General features: G+C 40.7%; 1 protein-coding gene across 5 annotated transcripts in view; it reads right to left on the minus strand.

Annotated features, from left to right (window-relative positions):
* LOC123609023 (pantetheinase) overlaps nt 1-13904 on the minus strand; it is a 92851-nt gene that overhangs the window by 77742 nt on the left and 1205 nt on the right. The window contains exon 1 of one of the 5 annotated variants that reach the window (XM_045499652.1): nt 7574-7595. The exons of the other annotated variants lie outside the window; for them this stretch is intronic. The gene's annotated coding sequence lies outside the window, so the exon portion shown is untranslated. Of the gene's footprint in view, nt 1-7573; nt 7596-13904 lie in introns of those variants that run through there. 5 annotated transcript variants of the gene reach the window in all.

Genomic DNA, 13904 nt, shown 5'->3' on the forward strand with positions numbered 1-13904 from the left:
TCATAAATGTGCAAATCTGAAGAATTGTGCTAAGACAGACAGTTCGCAATCACTACTTAATGTTCACTAGAAATGAAGGTTTCTAAGACTTAAAAATTCTAATGAATGTAATGTATTAGACCACCGGAAATAATAAGGGAAAAAACTTTGTATGCAAAGAAAATAAGATGGATGTTTTCAGTGAAAAAAAATTATGAGATACAGAGATGCATTCTTGTTGAGGGAAAATAAAGTAATTTTGTCCGAAAGTGAGGCTGGTTATTTAAAGAGGGAAAACCTAGGACAAATCTGAGTTAAAGAAAGAAAATTATAGAAGGTTTATATATTAAAAAAAAAAAAAAAGGAATTTGGAAAGAACTTTCAATATGTGATCAAGTTGGCTTCCGTGACAAGGCTGCAGCAACAGAATCCATAATGATTATAGCACATCTGGATGAGGTCCATTCTGCTTCTGCAAAAATGGTTTCTCACTGCCAGGCTGTTGTCATCCTGATATCCGTATAACATGGCAACAGTCTGCCCCTGAATCAGAGAAATTGAGGTGGGTAGACAATGGCTGTAAATTAAACGAATAGTTGGGGCCATCGGAAACCCAAGATGGTTGCTTCGTTTTTGCCAGGTCCTTGACAAACCCCGTTTTTTGATTTTTGCGTTCCTTCGACCACTGTAGTGCATTTAAGATGACTCAAATTATACATAGACATTAGTGGGAAAGCCTCTCTAAAATTGCAAAAACAGTCTACCAAAATGTCTAACGTGTCAGACCCATAATCCTGAAAAAAACTGATTTTTGTCTACAGTGTCCTCAGACCATCTCCTCGTAGACTCTTTGAACCCCTACCTACAGCTAGACTTCATTCAATGGCCACTTAATAGGGGTTACCAATATGTCCTTGTTATTGTATGCATGTTTCCCAGATGAGTCGAAGCTCTCATGGAATGAGGGTGGGATGCTGCTAAAAACTGTGTTTCCCACTTTGAGTATACCTTCTTTAATCTCCAGTGATCAAGGCACCCACCTCACTGGGTGGAAGCATCTGAGCCTTAATGAAAACCTTGCAAACTTCTTGAATTCTATCAATATATAACCTTTTGCTGATTCCTTGCTGTCTCATGCTATTATGGCCACTACTACTGTAAGTCTCTAATGCCTTATGCTCAAGCCTGTCATCAACAGGATAAAGAAGCCTTCCTGGGTCCCAATTCAAAGGATCCCGTTGGTCCCAGTTTAGAGCCCCGTGATTGGGTATTCTGAATATGTCATCAGAGCAAGACCTCCGGCCCCATTAGAAAGAAGCTTATCAGGTGTTCCTGACCACTGACACAGCTACAAAACTAGAAGGTGTAGAGCCTTGGGTACATATTGCACAGGTGAAGAAGAGTCAATCTGACCCCTGGTCCTGGAGACACTGGAGAGCTCTGAATCAAAGTGACAGGGAAGAGAAGTAGCTGAGGTAGACTGTTTCCACCCAAGATGCCAGATCTACTTCCTCCTTTAATTGAACATGAAACCCCTTGTCCTTCTTCACTCCTCTTCACTTCTTCCCCTTCCTTCACTCTGGAATTGGCTGGGAAAAATAACCCCCTCATCTTTATCTCCCAGGCCATTTCTGAGATGGGTAACCTCTGGAATTGAGAACAACAACCTTTTATTTCAGGCTAGGAAGCTGAAATCTAAATGACCCCCTACATCTCGTTGGTTGACTCCCCTGAATTTATATCATCAAGTTAGAAAAGGCCTACCAGGAGGCTCTCGTGATTCGGGACTCACTCCTTTGGCAGGTTCCGACTTCTCTGGCAAGGGATAAATATAAATGAGGGTGTGATCAGGAGCTCCTCTTTAATTCTTGAAATTGTTGCAGAATCCACTGCGAAAGCAATAACTGCCCAACAAAGATCCTTAGACTGTCTGGCTTAAGTTGTTCTTGATAACAGGATAGCCCTTGATCATCTGTTGGCTGAGCAAGGAGGTGTCTGCTGTAACCAATTTCTCCTGCTATACCTGGATTAACACTTCTGCGGAAGTTAAAACTCCGTTACATAAGGTCACAAAGCGATCCATTTGGATTAAAAAGGTGACTCCTTCCGTGAGGTCTTTTTATTTGGTTTTGGTTAGATTGGGCCTAGGGGACTGATGAGGAACACAAAGGCAAGAGAAATGTAGATAAAGTTAAATTTCCTTACAACCTGCAGCCCACTGATAAATACTTGAGACCTGCAGAGTGTGACATTCCTTTTTTTTTTTTTTTTTCAACGTTTATTTATTTTTGGGACAGAGGGAGACAGAGCATTATTTTTGGGACAGAGGGAGACACAGAATCGGAAACAGGCTCCAGGCTCTGAGCCATCAGCCCAGAGCCTGACGCGGGGCTCGAACTCACGGACCGCGAGATCGTGACCTGGCTGAAGTCGGACGCTTAACCGACTGCGCCACCCAGGCGCCCGAGTGTGACATTCCTTAAGGAACTCACAAACTGCCTTAATGTTAATGCTTTGCTAGAGACGAAAAGCAACCTTAGCTTGACAATAGCCAGAACTCCAGGATCCTAGAAGGTTTCTTTAACATCCAGAAATACTTTTAGAGACTTCCATTATCTCTACCACCCCAACTCCAAAATATATAATCAGTCATGCCTCACAACCCCAGTGCAGCTCTTTCAATACCCACAGGTCCCGTTCCTGTGCTTTAACGAAAGCACCTTTTTACACCAGATATTTATCCAGATATTTGATGCCCTCTCTTCATTCCTATTCTTATACAAAGCTGTCTTTCTTGGGCACAGGACAGTCACCTAAGTCACTAAGATGGTTGCCGATCTTAAGACTCCAATATCAGTTTTCCTCCTCATTGGTCACTGCAATCCCCTCCACATCTCTAGTCTAGTCACTTCTGGCCAAAAGACCTCTGCTTAGAGCCAGCTGAAACCAGTATGCAACTGAATTTAAAACCGTTGCAACCAGGGAGTGTTATGTGGGGAAGTCAGTGTTAAAGACTACACGTGTTGGAATGTCGCTTAGACCGTGATGGATTTCCACTTTATTATTATTCCTCATCAATGTCCCCTACTGAGTACTTAAGTTGTAATATTAGGTACTTCTGCTCTTGCAAATTCTTAGCATCTCCATGGGTTAAAATGGCAGTCTGTCTTTGGTCCATCTACTGGCACCTATTGTGTCCCGGAAAAAAAAAAATAGGGAAGCAAAGAGACGTCAACATCACTTCAGTAAACAAACTGGTGTTCGAAACAGCTTTTTGAGGGATGCCTCCGGTTGCTTTGAACACCAGGAACCCTCGACATTATTCTGAATGGGATGCAACCCAGGAGCCAGGGGAGGGGAGGCAATTATGGTAACGAACTTATCCACTTTTATAGGAACATAAGATTTCCTTCTTTTTTTTTTTTTTTTTCTTTTAAGGTTTACTCTTGACATATTGGATAATGATTGTGTAAATAGGCCCCCTCCTCCTAACAAACCTGGGCTACTGGAGGAATCACCGGCCGGTTCAAACAAGGAGAACATTGGCTCTGTTATTATCCCTCCTCCTTACAAACCCTAAGGACTCTCCTGCTTCCAGCCTGGCTGGACATAACAGGAGCAGAATCCCCCATCTTCCAGGAGCTTCTCCTACATCTGGACTATATCCCCTTAGGGACGTTGTTAATGGAGAAATGGGCACTATTAGAACCCGCGTCCCATTCTTCATGGAAGACTTGACTCATACAAAACAATTAGGATGATATTCTGAAAACTCTTCTCAATTTATTGAGGGTTTTCAACAAGTTTCTATTATGTTTCACTTGACCTGGCAAGATTGAGATATATATATATATATCACATTAACTCATGGCTGCACCCCTCAGGAAAAGAACCTTCTGGGCAAGGGCTCAAGAATTTGCTGATGAGCTAGCACCCAGAGATAAAGATCATTATGCAGTAGGGTAATGCTGGCCCAAATACCAAACCACATTGGAATTACCAGGAGGGTAGGATGAGAAGGAAAACATGAGACCATATGATCACTTGTTTAATAGTAGGAATGAAAAAAAGGATTCTCTAAACCTGTAAACTTTGCTAAAATTCAGAAAATTACTCCAGGAGCTGATGAAAATCCAGCTCTATTTCAGGGTCATTTGGAGAAGCCATCCTTAAATATATAAATCTGGACCCAACCTCACCTGAGTGAACAACTACATTAAACGTACATTTTATAAAAAATCATTTGGCACCTGACATCTGTCAAAAATTGACTAAAGTGGCTTTAGGGCCTCAAACCTCCACCCAGTGTCTACTAGAGGTACCTCCTGGAGTTTTTTGTTTTAATTTTGTTTGTTTGTTTTGTTTTAGTTTTTTTGTTTGTTTGTTTTAGTTTTCCGAGGGGAAAGGGTAAATTTTATTTTTTTATTTTTTTCTCCAATTTTAAAAAAAAATCTACTTAGTTAACATGTAGTGTGATATTGGTTTCAGGAGTTGAATTTAGTGATTCATCACTTACATATAACACCCAGTGCTCAACAAGACAAGCGCCTTCCTTAATGCCCATCCCCCCTTTAGCCCATCCCCCACCCACATCCCTCCAACCACCCTCAGTTTGTCCTCTATTCTAAGAGTCTCTTTTGGTTTGTTTCCCTGATGGACTTATTTCCCTTAGCATAATACACTCTAGCTGCATCCACATTACAGCAAATGGCAAGATTTCCTTCTTTTTGATAGCTGAGTAATATTGCATTATATATGTATATACCACATCTTCTTTATTCATTCATCATTCAATGGACATTTGGGTTCTTTCCATAGTTTGGTTATTCTTGATAATGCTGCTATAAAAATCAGGGTGCATGTACCCCTTCAAATCTGTATTTTTGTACCCTTTGGATAAACACTTAGTAGTGCAATTGCTGGATGCTAAAGTAGTTCCATTTTTACTTTCTTGAGGGACGTCCTACTGTTTTCCAGAGTGGCTGCCCCAGTTTGCACTCCCACCAACAGTGCAAGAGAGTTCCCCTTTCTCTGCATCCTCTCCAACACCTGTTGTTTCTTGGGTTGTGAAGTTTAGCCATTCTGACAGGTGTGAGGTGGTATCTCATCAGGGTGGTTTTGATTTGCATTTCCCTGATGATAAGTGGCGTTGAGCATCTTTTTATGTGCCTGTTAGCCATCTGGATGTCTTCTTTGGAAAGTGTCTATTCATGTCTTCTGCCCATTTCTTAATTGGATTATTTGGTTTTTGGCTATTGAGTTTGATAAGTCCTTTATAGATTTTGGATACAAATCCTTTATCAGATATGTCATTTGCAAATATCATCTCCCAGTCCATAGGCTGCCTTTCAGTTTTGTTGATTGTCTCCTTCACTCTGCAGAGGCTTTTTATCTTGATGAGGTCCCAGTAGTTCATGTCTGCTTTTGTTTCCCTTTGTCTCTGGAGACATATGTAGTAAGAAGTTGCTATGGCCAAGGTCAAAGAGGTTGCTGCCTATGTTCTCCTCTAGGATTTTGATGGTTTCCTGTCTCACATTTAGGTCTTTCATCCATTTTAAACTTATTTTTGTTTATAGTGTAAGAAAATGGCCCAGTTTCATTCTTCTGCATGTTGCTATCTAGTTTTCCCAGCACCACTTGTTGAAGAGACTGTCATTCTTCCATTGGATATTCCTGTTTTGTCAAAGGTTAGTTGACCATATAGCTGTGGGTCCATTTCTGGGTTTTGTATTCTGTTCCATTGATCTATGTGTCTGTTTTTGTGCCAGTACCATACTGTCTTGATGATTACAGCTTTGTTATATAGCTTGAAGTCCAGAATCATGATGCCTCCAACTTTGCTTTGTCTGGTTTTGGAATCAAATAAAGTTGGCCTCTTATAATGAGGTTGGAACAAAGGTTTTCCTTCCATTTCTATTTTTTTGGAACAGTTTAAGAAAAATTAACTCTTCTTAAAATGTCTGGTGGAATTCTCCTAGGAAACCATCTGGCCTTGAACTTTTGTTTCTTGGGAGATTTTTGATTACTCATTCACTTTCATTTCTGGTAATGGATCTGTTCAAACTTCCTAGTTCTTCCTGTTTGGGAAATTTGTATGTTTCTTGGAATTTATCCATTTCTTCCAGATTGCTCAATTTCTCTCCTCTTTCATTCGTGATTTTATTTATTTGGGTCCTTCCTCTTTTCTTTTTGACAGTCTGGCAAGGGGGTTATCAATTTTGTTAACTCTTTCAAAGAACCAATTCTTAGTTTTGCTGATTTGTTCTACTGGGCTTTTTGTTGTTGTTTTTGTTTCTATATCATTTATTTCCACTCTAATCATTATTAGTTCCTTTCTGCTGAGTTTCCTCAGCATTCCTTTTTGCTGTTCCTTTTCTAGCTCCTTTAGGTGTAAGGTTAAGCTGTGTATATGAGAATTTTCTTGCTTCTTGAGGTAGGAATACTGGAATTTTTAATAATAGCAGTATGGTTTTAAGACAAGAAAAGGACTGAAGAGCTAAATTGCAGGGACAAATACAGGCTCAAATATTGGCTGCCACTATCACAGATTCGCCGCAATGCCAGACTAACCAGGAGCCAAAGAAAAAGCAGGTATCAGACAAAGGACAAGGTAAGATCCCATGCTAGAGGTGTGGCCATCAGATACTGGAGCAAGGAATGTCCAAACAAATGCTCTCCAGTAGGGCCATGTCCTTCTGTCTCAGAAGGCATGTCCTTCTGTCTCTCTGCCCCTCCCCTGCATATGTTCTCTCTCTCTCTCTTAAAAATAAATTAACATTAAAAAAATAATAAATAATAAAAGCTTCCTTCTTTACATCCCTCTCAGTGCAAAAACACGGCCACTATTTGCTTTTGAATGGACCTCACCTTTCAGCCCACAGGCTGCTCGATTAACATGGACAGTTTTGACACAGGAATTTAGAGACAGTCTCCACCTTTTCAGGGGCTGCACTTAGCAAAGACCTCTGTGATATATCCTTGCCTCAAAGAACAATAATTTGATATGTGGATGATATTTTAAACTGCAGTCCCACCGGAGAAATGTCTGATAGTAATTCTATAACTTTACTTAATGTATTGGCAGATGGGGGTATTGCATCATCCCTAAGAAGGCACAAATATCTAAACAGAAGGTACAATATCTGGGATATGAATTAACACCAGATCACTGGACACCGTTTACTGACAAGAAACAGGCTATATTAGATCTTGAGCCCCCAACTACAAAGAAGCAACTCCACACTTCCCTAGACATGGGAAGTTTTTGCCACCTATCGATTCCTGGATTTGGGCTCTTAACCACACCACTGTATGATTTAATGACTAAAGCCCAACAGACAGCCTTTCAAGCACTAAAAACTTGACAGCTGTCCACCCCAGCCTTGGCTTTACCAAATTTAGAAAAACCTTTTCCTTTATATGTAGCCGAAAAACAGGGACAAGCCTTGGGAGTTCTTATCAAGAAATTAGGAAATAAAATAAGAACAGTGGACTATTTTTCAGAGATATTTGAGAATGTAGCGCAAGGGCGGCCATCTTGTCTTCAAGCAGTGGCTACAACAGCTCACCAAGAGGAAGAAGCTTTGAAACTTACTGTGGGACAATCCTTGACAGTAATGACATCACATCAGGCCCAGTGAGTCCTAGAGACCAAAGACCACCAAAGAAACAGTGAAAATAACAGGAGACGAATATACTAAACATACAGGCTATGCTTTTAGATATTCTCAAAATAATACTTAAAACCTGTCAAACTTTAAACCCAGCTACCCTGATTCTTGGATGTGACCATCATGCCTCTATGCTAGAACATGACTGCTCAGAAATTATCAAACTTGTTGATTCCAGCAGACTAGATTGAAAAGACTCCCCTATTGAAAATGCAGACGATGGGGGCGCCTGGGTGGCTCAGTCGATTGAGCATCCGACTTCGGCTCAGGTCACGATCTCCCGGTCTGTGAGTTCAAGCCCCGCGTCAGGCTCTGGGCTGATGGCTCAGAGCCTGGAGCCTACTTCCGATTCTGTGTCTCCCTCTCTCTCTGCCCCTTCCCCATTCATGCTCTGTCTCTCTCTGTCTCAAAAATAAATAAATGTTAAAAAAAAAAAATGCAGACGATGGTTGGTTTACTGATGGCGGTAGCTTCCCGGATAAGGGAGAAAGAAATGCTGAATATGCTGTAGTGATCTTAACTAAGACCATTGAGGCAAAAGCCCTTCCAGTGAATAACTGCCCAAAAGGCTGAATGAAGAGCACGTACCCATGCTCTTCAATCAGCCAAAGCCCTAAAAATTAATATTTATACTAACTCTAAATACACTTTCTTGGTGCTACATGACCATGGGGCAGGTTGGAAGGAAAGGGGATTTTTATCAAATCACAATTCCCCAAACAAATATGGGCCTGAAATAATCATCCTTCTTGAGGCTGTACACCTGCCTAAGGAGGGAGCTGTAATTCACCTAGAGGACATCAAAAGGGTATGAATTTAGAGTCTAAAAGAAACAATTTGGCAAACCATGCAAGTGAAGCAGGCAGCACAAAATGAACATATACCAGTCTTCATTCTAATACAATCCATAACTCCAGTCCATTCAGACCAAGAAATTCACATAGTCCAGGAATGAGGATATTTAAAAATAAAAAAATACATGGGACTGGCTTACTAATAACAAGGGGAAAAAAATCTTCATATCCAAAAATAACCAGTGAAAAGTAGTACAGGGTTTACAGCAGGCTACTCATTTGGGCATAAATGCTTTAGAACATTTAATTAAAAATATATTTGATGATTGGGGCTCCTGGGTGGCTCAGTCGGTAAAGTATCCAATCTTCAGCTCAGGTCATGATCTCGTTGTTCACAAGTTCAAGCCCTACATCAGGCTCTGTGCTGACAGCTCAGAGCCTTGAGCCTACTTCAGATTCTGTGCCTCGCTCTCTCTCTCTGCCCCTCCCCCACTCATGTTCTCTCTCTCTCTCTCTCTCTCAAAAACAAATAACCATTAAAATATATATATATATATATATATACATATATATATATATATATATATGATGGAATAAATTTAACAACTACTATGAAATAGCTCTGTAGATCCTATATTGTTTGTGCAGGAGTAAATTTGGAAGGTGCAGTCTTTCAAACCAGTCTGAAGACTTGAACATATCCAGAAGAGGACTGGCAGCTTGATGTCACACAGATGCCTCCTTGCAAAGGCTGTAAGTTCCTACTAGTGTTTGTTGATACTTTCCCTGGATGAGTCAAGGCCTTTCCATGTAAAACTGAAAGATCCACAGAAGTGACCAAAGTCCTGTTGTGAGAAATTACTCCTAGACTTGGCCTTCCATGAGCCCTTCAAAGTGACAATGGCCCTTCTTTTACTGCACAAATAACTCAACAAATAGCATGAGCTTAAAAATTATATATTTTTTACACTCAGCCTGGCATCACAATTCTCTGGACAGGTAGAGAAAGCTAATCATACTTCAGTTTTTAAAAATGTTTTTATATTTATTTTTATTTTTTATTTTTATTTTTATTTTTTGAGAGAGAAAGAGAGAGCATGAGCAGAGGTGGTGCAGAGTGAAAGAGGTTGAGAGAGAGAATCCCAAGCAGGCTCCATGCTGTCAGTGCAGAGCTGATAGGGAGCTCGATCTTGCAAACCTTGAGACATGACCGGAGCCGAAATCAAGAGTCAGATGCTCAACCAACAAAGCCCCTCAGGTGCCCCAAGCTAATCAAACTTGAAAACAACACCTTACTAAACTTAGTCTGGAGATCCAAAAAAATTGGGTTACTTTCTTACCAATAGGACATCTCAGAATGAAGACTGCTCCAAAACAACTTATAGGACTAAGCTATTTTGAGTTATTACATGGAAAACCATTTTACAGTGGACCTGTTATTAGATAAAGATTATAATACTTTATTAAATTACTCACTTGAAGCCAGGTTAATTCATAAATTACTTCATATACCGAACGTATGCTCCCCAAATCTAATTTAACTATAACTGAAAGCTTACCCCATGCAAGCCCTGGAGGCATGGTTTATTTAAAATATTGGAAGTCAAATATAGTAGAGGGCTTAAACCCCAAGTCCATATCAGGCCATATTATGTACTCCCACTGCAATACAATTAAAGGGACACTCTTCCTGGACTCGTATATCTAGAATAAAACCGGTAACTCCTTCACAGGAAACAATGAACAAACTAACGTGACTTCTTACTCTTGTGGACCTGCGGAAGATGTCAAATGACGATGAAGGTTGTATAATTTCTTTTCATTCTCTGTGCACCCATTTTAATAGACAATTCCTTTCTACAATGGGCACAACATTATACTGGACTTCAGAATCAAATAGATTGTTGGATATGTGGAGTTTTGCCCATGTCACGTATGTCTGGGTTACCCTGATGTGTTTCTCCTTTACAAGGCACTGCTTAGTACTGCTTATGCACTTATGTTTTAGATATAATACATAATCCTAACACTAGCATGTATCGTGATAATTCTATCATTAGACATAATGTTTCTTCTTGGCCCATGATCAGCATGACTTGGAACTTTCCAGGTCATAACCAGACTTTTTCATACCCTCCAACTATAAGGTTTTAATTGAATTCACAAGCCCACTAGTTAATGCCCATCAAGGAGGGCCTAGATTATAAAACTCTACTTATCAATTTACCCAGGACAATATATATACCAAATCTGGGATTAATATTTATGGCTCACACCCCTTCATTGGACAACTCAGTCAAAAGGCAATTTTACACTGGAAACAAAGAAACCATATATATGATACCTGGACAAACAGCACACGACGTTTGGGCTGGCTATCTCTAGAAATCTGTTCTCAAACCATTGTATTCCAGGCTACTGATTGGTTTGCTTCTGATTGGTTTGCTACTGATTGGACAGGGTAGCTCAGAATTGGATGGGTAGCTCCAAAAGGGATCCAATGGTTATGTGGATCTAACCTATGGCCCTGGCTTCCTCCAGGATGGATAATAGGTCATTGCCCCTTGAGTCTTGCTTGGATTTATGGGTGTATTATCAAAACCATGACAACCCTGGCTAATCTTCCAAATTTAAAACAACAATGGACACGATCAATACTTCACCGATATGATCACTTAATGTCCATCTTTGTTCCATCAATGGGACTAGAGAATGTCATTTGGCATATGGAAGCCCTTAATCAATAAACTGTAAAAGCACTAAATGACTCACAAAGCAGTATTTCCTTACTCAATGCTGCCATTAAGCAGATATGTAAAGCAGTTCTACAAAATTAAATGACCTTACATGCTTTAACAGCTGCACAAGTAGTTACATGTGCCATTATCAAAACAGAATGTAGTGTATATATTCCAGAATTTTTTAAAAGATATACTCCAGATTATCACAAAAACGTAACAAGATTGCTAAAAGATATGAATCCCCAAATTGGCACTTTACATCATCCTTCTCTCTCCCTTAATGATTGGTCAAGCTCCTGGACGGAAGGAAAATTTCAGTCCAACTACCACAGGTCTCTTTATTAGGCTTCTTTTTCTCACAATGATATTGATCTTAATTTGTGGTCTCTTCCAGTGTCTCCCTGCCTGGTGCCTAAGCTCCTTCACTTCCGTGACTTCAAGCTGACAGATGAAAGAGATTCATGTATGTTGTCTGTCTTGGATTTGACTGCCTCTGCCTTTCGTAACTCCTTTATATAAATTCCCCAACTGACCAATGTTGACCCATAGGTAGGGACATCTCTACATAGGAAAAGGTTACAGAAGACAAGCCCTTCCACCTCAGCAATCTCAAAGATTTAAGGGTCAAAATTGTTGGGGGGGGGTGTGTGGAGAGTGGGGGTGGGAAGAGAATAATGAAGAGACCAAAGGCAAAAGAAAGGCAAATAAAATTTCCTTACAACCTGCAGCCCACTGATAAATACTTGAGACCTGCAGAGTGTGACATTCCTTAAGGAACTCACAAACTGCCTTAATGTTAATGCTTTGCTAGAGACGAAAAGCAACCTTAGCTTGACAATAGCCAGACCTCCGGGATCCTAGAAGTTTTCTTTAACATACAGAAATCCCTGCGTGTTAAACTCCAAAATATATAATCAGTCACACCTCACAATCACAAGTGCAGCTCTTTCTGCCCCCTGGGTCCTGTCCCTGGCTTTAATAAAAGCACCTTTTTTGCACCAAAAATGTTTCAAGGTTTCTTTTCTTGACTGTTGCACTCAATGACCCGACAGCAGGGACCATGACTCCGAACGTACACTCCAAACGTTGGGAATTATCCCACTTATAGTAATCATAACAGCCTTCCTGGTACCTGATATTCTTTCAAAATTTTTAAATGCGTCAGCAAAGGAACCAAGGATGACTGACTTACAGGGTGCAAACCTAAACTCATAATCCGCAGATATCACAGAGGTAAAGAAAAAAGTCATGACCTGTGAATGCCACACAAAGAATCAACAAAAGCTTCAAGAATTTCAGAGCAGTGGCATTACTGCCTTAAATTTTGATCACATCTCTCAGGTAAACTGAAAGTCTGATCAAAAGGAGGGGATTGTTAAAAAGAAAATCACAGACCCAAAATGGCATCACTTAGGTTAAGGCCCCAAGTCAAGTAGGATGAGGGAGCCTGGGGCAAGCTGAGGGCAAAGAACAGGCCAACAGAACCCCCTGCCATCACTAGGTGGGATATGAGTGACATTTCTCAGACACCCCTGGCTGCCCAAGAACAGGGGAAAGGAAAGAAAGCAAATGGTTGACTGATAGAGATCATAGTCATGCAGGACAGGAGTCTCCTTCGGTTTACAGATAACTTAGTAAACTGCAAGAAAAAGGCAATCTTATCCATAGCTTAATCTCCAGAAACCTGTAGACTCTGTTTCCTGGAGCCCTACTATCACCCTCATCAAGATGGAAGGGGGTTTGGGGCGCCTGGGTGGCGCAGTCGGTTAATCGTCCGACTTCAGCCAGGTCATGATCTCGCGGTCCGTGAGTTTGAGCCCCGCGTCGGGCTCTGGGCTGATGGCTCAGAGCCTGGAACCTGTTTCCGATTCTGTGTCTCCCTCTCTCTCTGCCCCTCCCCTATTCATGCTCTGTCTCTCTCTGTCCCAAAAATAAATAAACGTTGAAAAAAAAAAAAAAATTAAAAAAAAAAAAAAAAAAAAAAAGATGGAAGGGGGTTTAAGTACTTGCCATGATGATGTGGGAAACAAAGGCAAATGAAAAAGTAAATCCCCTTACTGCCTACAGCCCATCGACAAGTCCTTGAAACAGGCAGAGTGACCTCCCTCTAGGAGCTCAGCTGCCTCAAGGTCCTGAAAACCTTGTTTCCAAAATACCTTAGAGACTTACTCTACCCCTGACCCCCTCCCAACCTGATGGTATATAATCAGTTACCCGTCACAACCCCAGTGCAGCTCTTTCTGCCCACGGGCCCTGTCCCCGTGCTTTCATAAAATCACCTTTTTGCACCAAAGATGTCTTCAAGAATTCTTCCTTGGCCATTGGCTCTGGACCAGCCCATCATCACCCCAAAACCCCAACAAGTAAACCAAGACTTACTACCTAACCTACTGCAATTGCAACACCCCAAATGTTACCCCGTGTAACCTGTAACCAGTCAACATCAAATTTCCTGGTCAATTCTAGACCAGGATTGGAGTAGTGAGTGGTACGTACTACTCCACTTAGAAGGGCAACTTGGCCTAAACAATGCATTCCTTGCTAATAAATTCCTTTCTTCTCCTTCTCCTTCTTCTTCGTTTTTATTTATTTTATATTATTTTATTTTATTTTACTTTATTTTTCTACTTATTTATTTTTATGCCCTTTCTCTGCCTTTAAATACCTTTTTCTTGTTTAGCTCTGGGGAGCTCCCCTCCACTTGCAATGGGATGCTGCCT

Source organism: Leopardus geoffroyi, chromosome B2, assembly GCF_018350155.1.
Source record: "Leopardus geoffroyi isolate Oge1 chromosome B2, O.geoffroyi_Oge1_pat1.0, whole genome shotgun sequence".
Lineage (NCBI taxonomy): Eukaryota > Metazoa > Chordata > Mammalia > Carnivora > Felidae > Leopardus > Leopardus geoffroyi.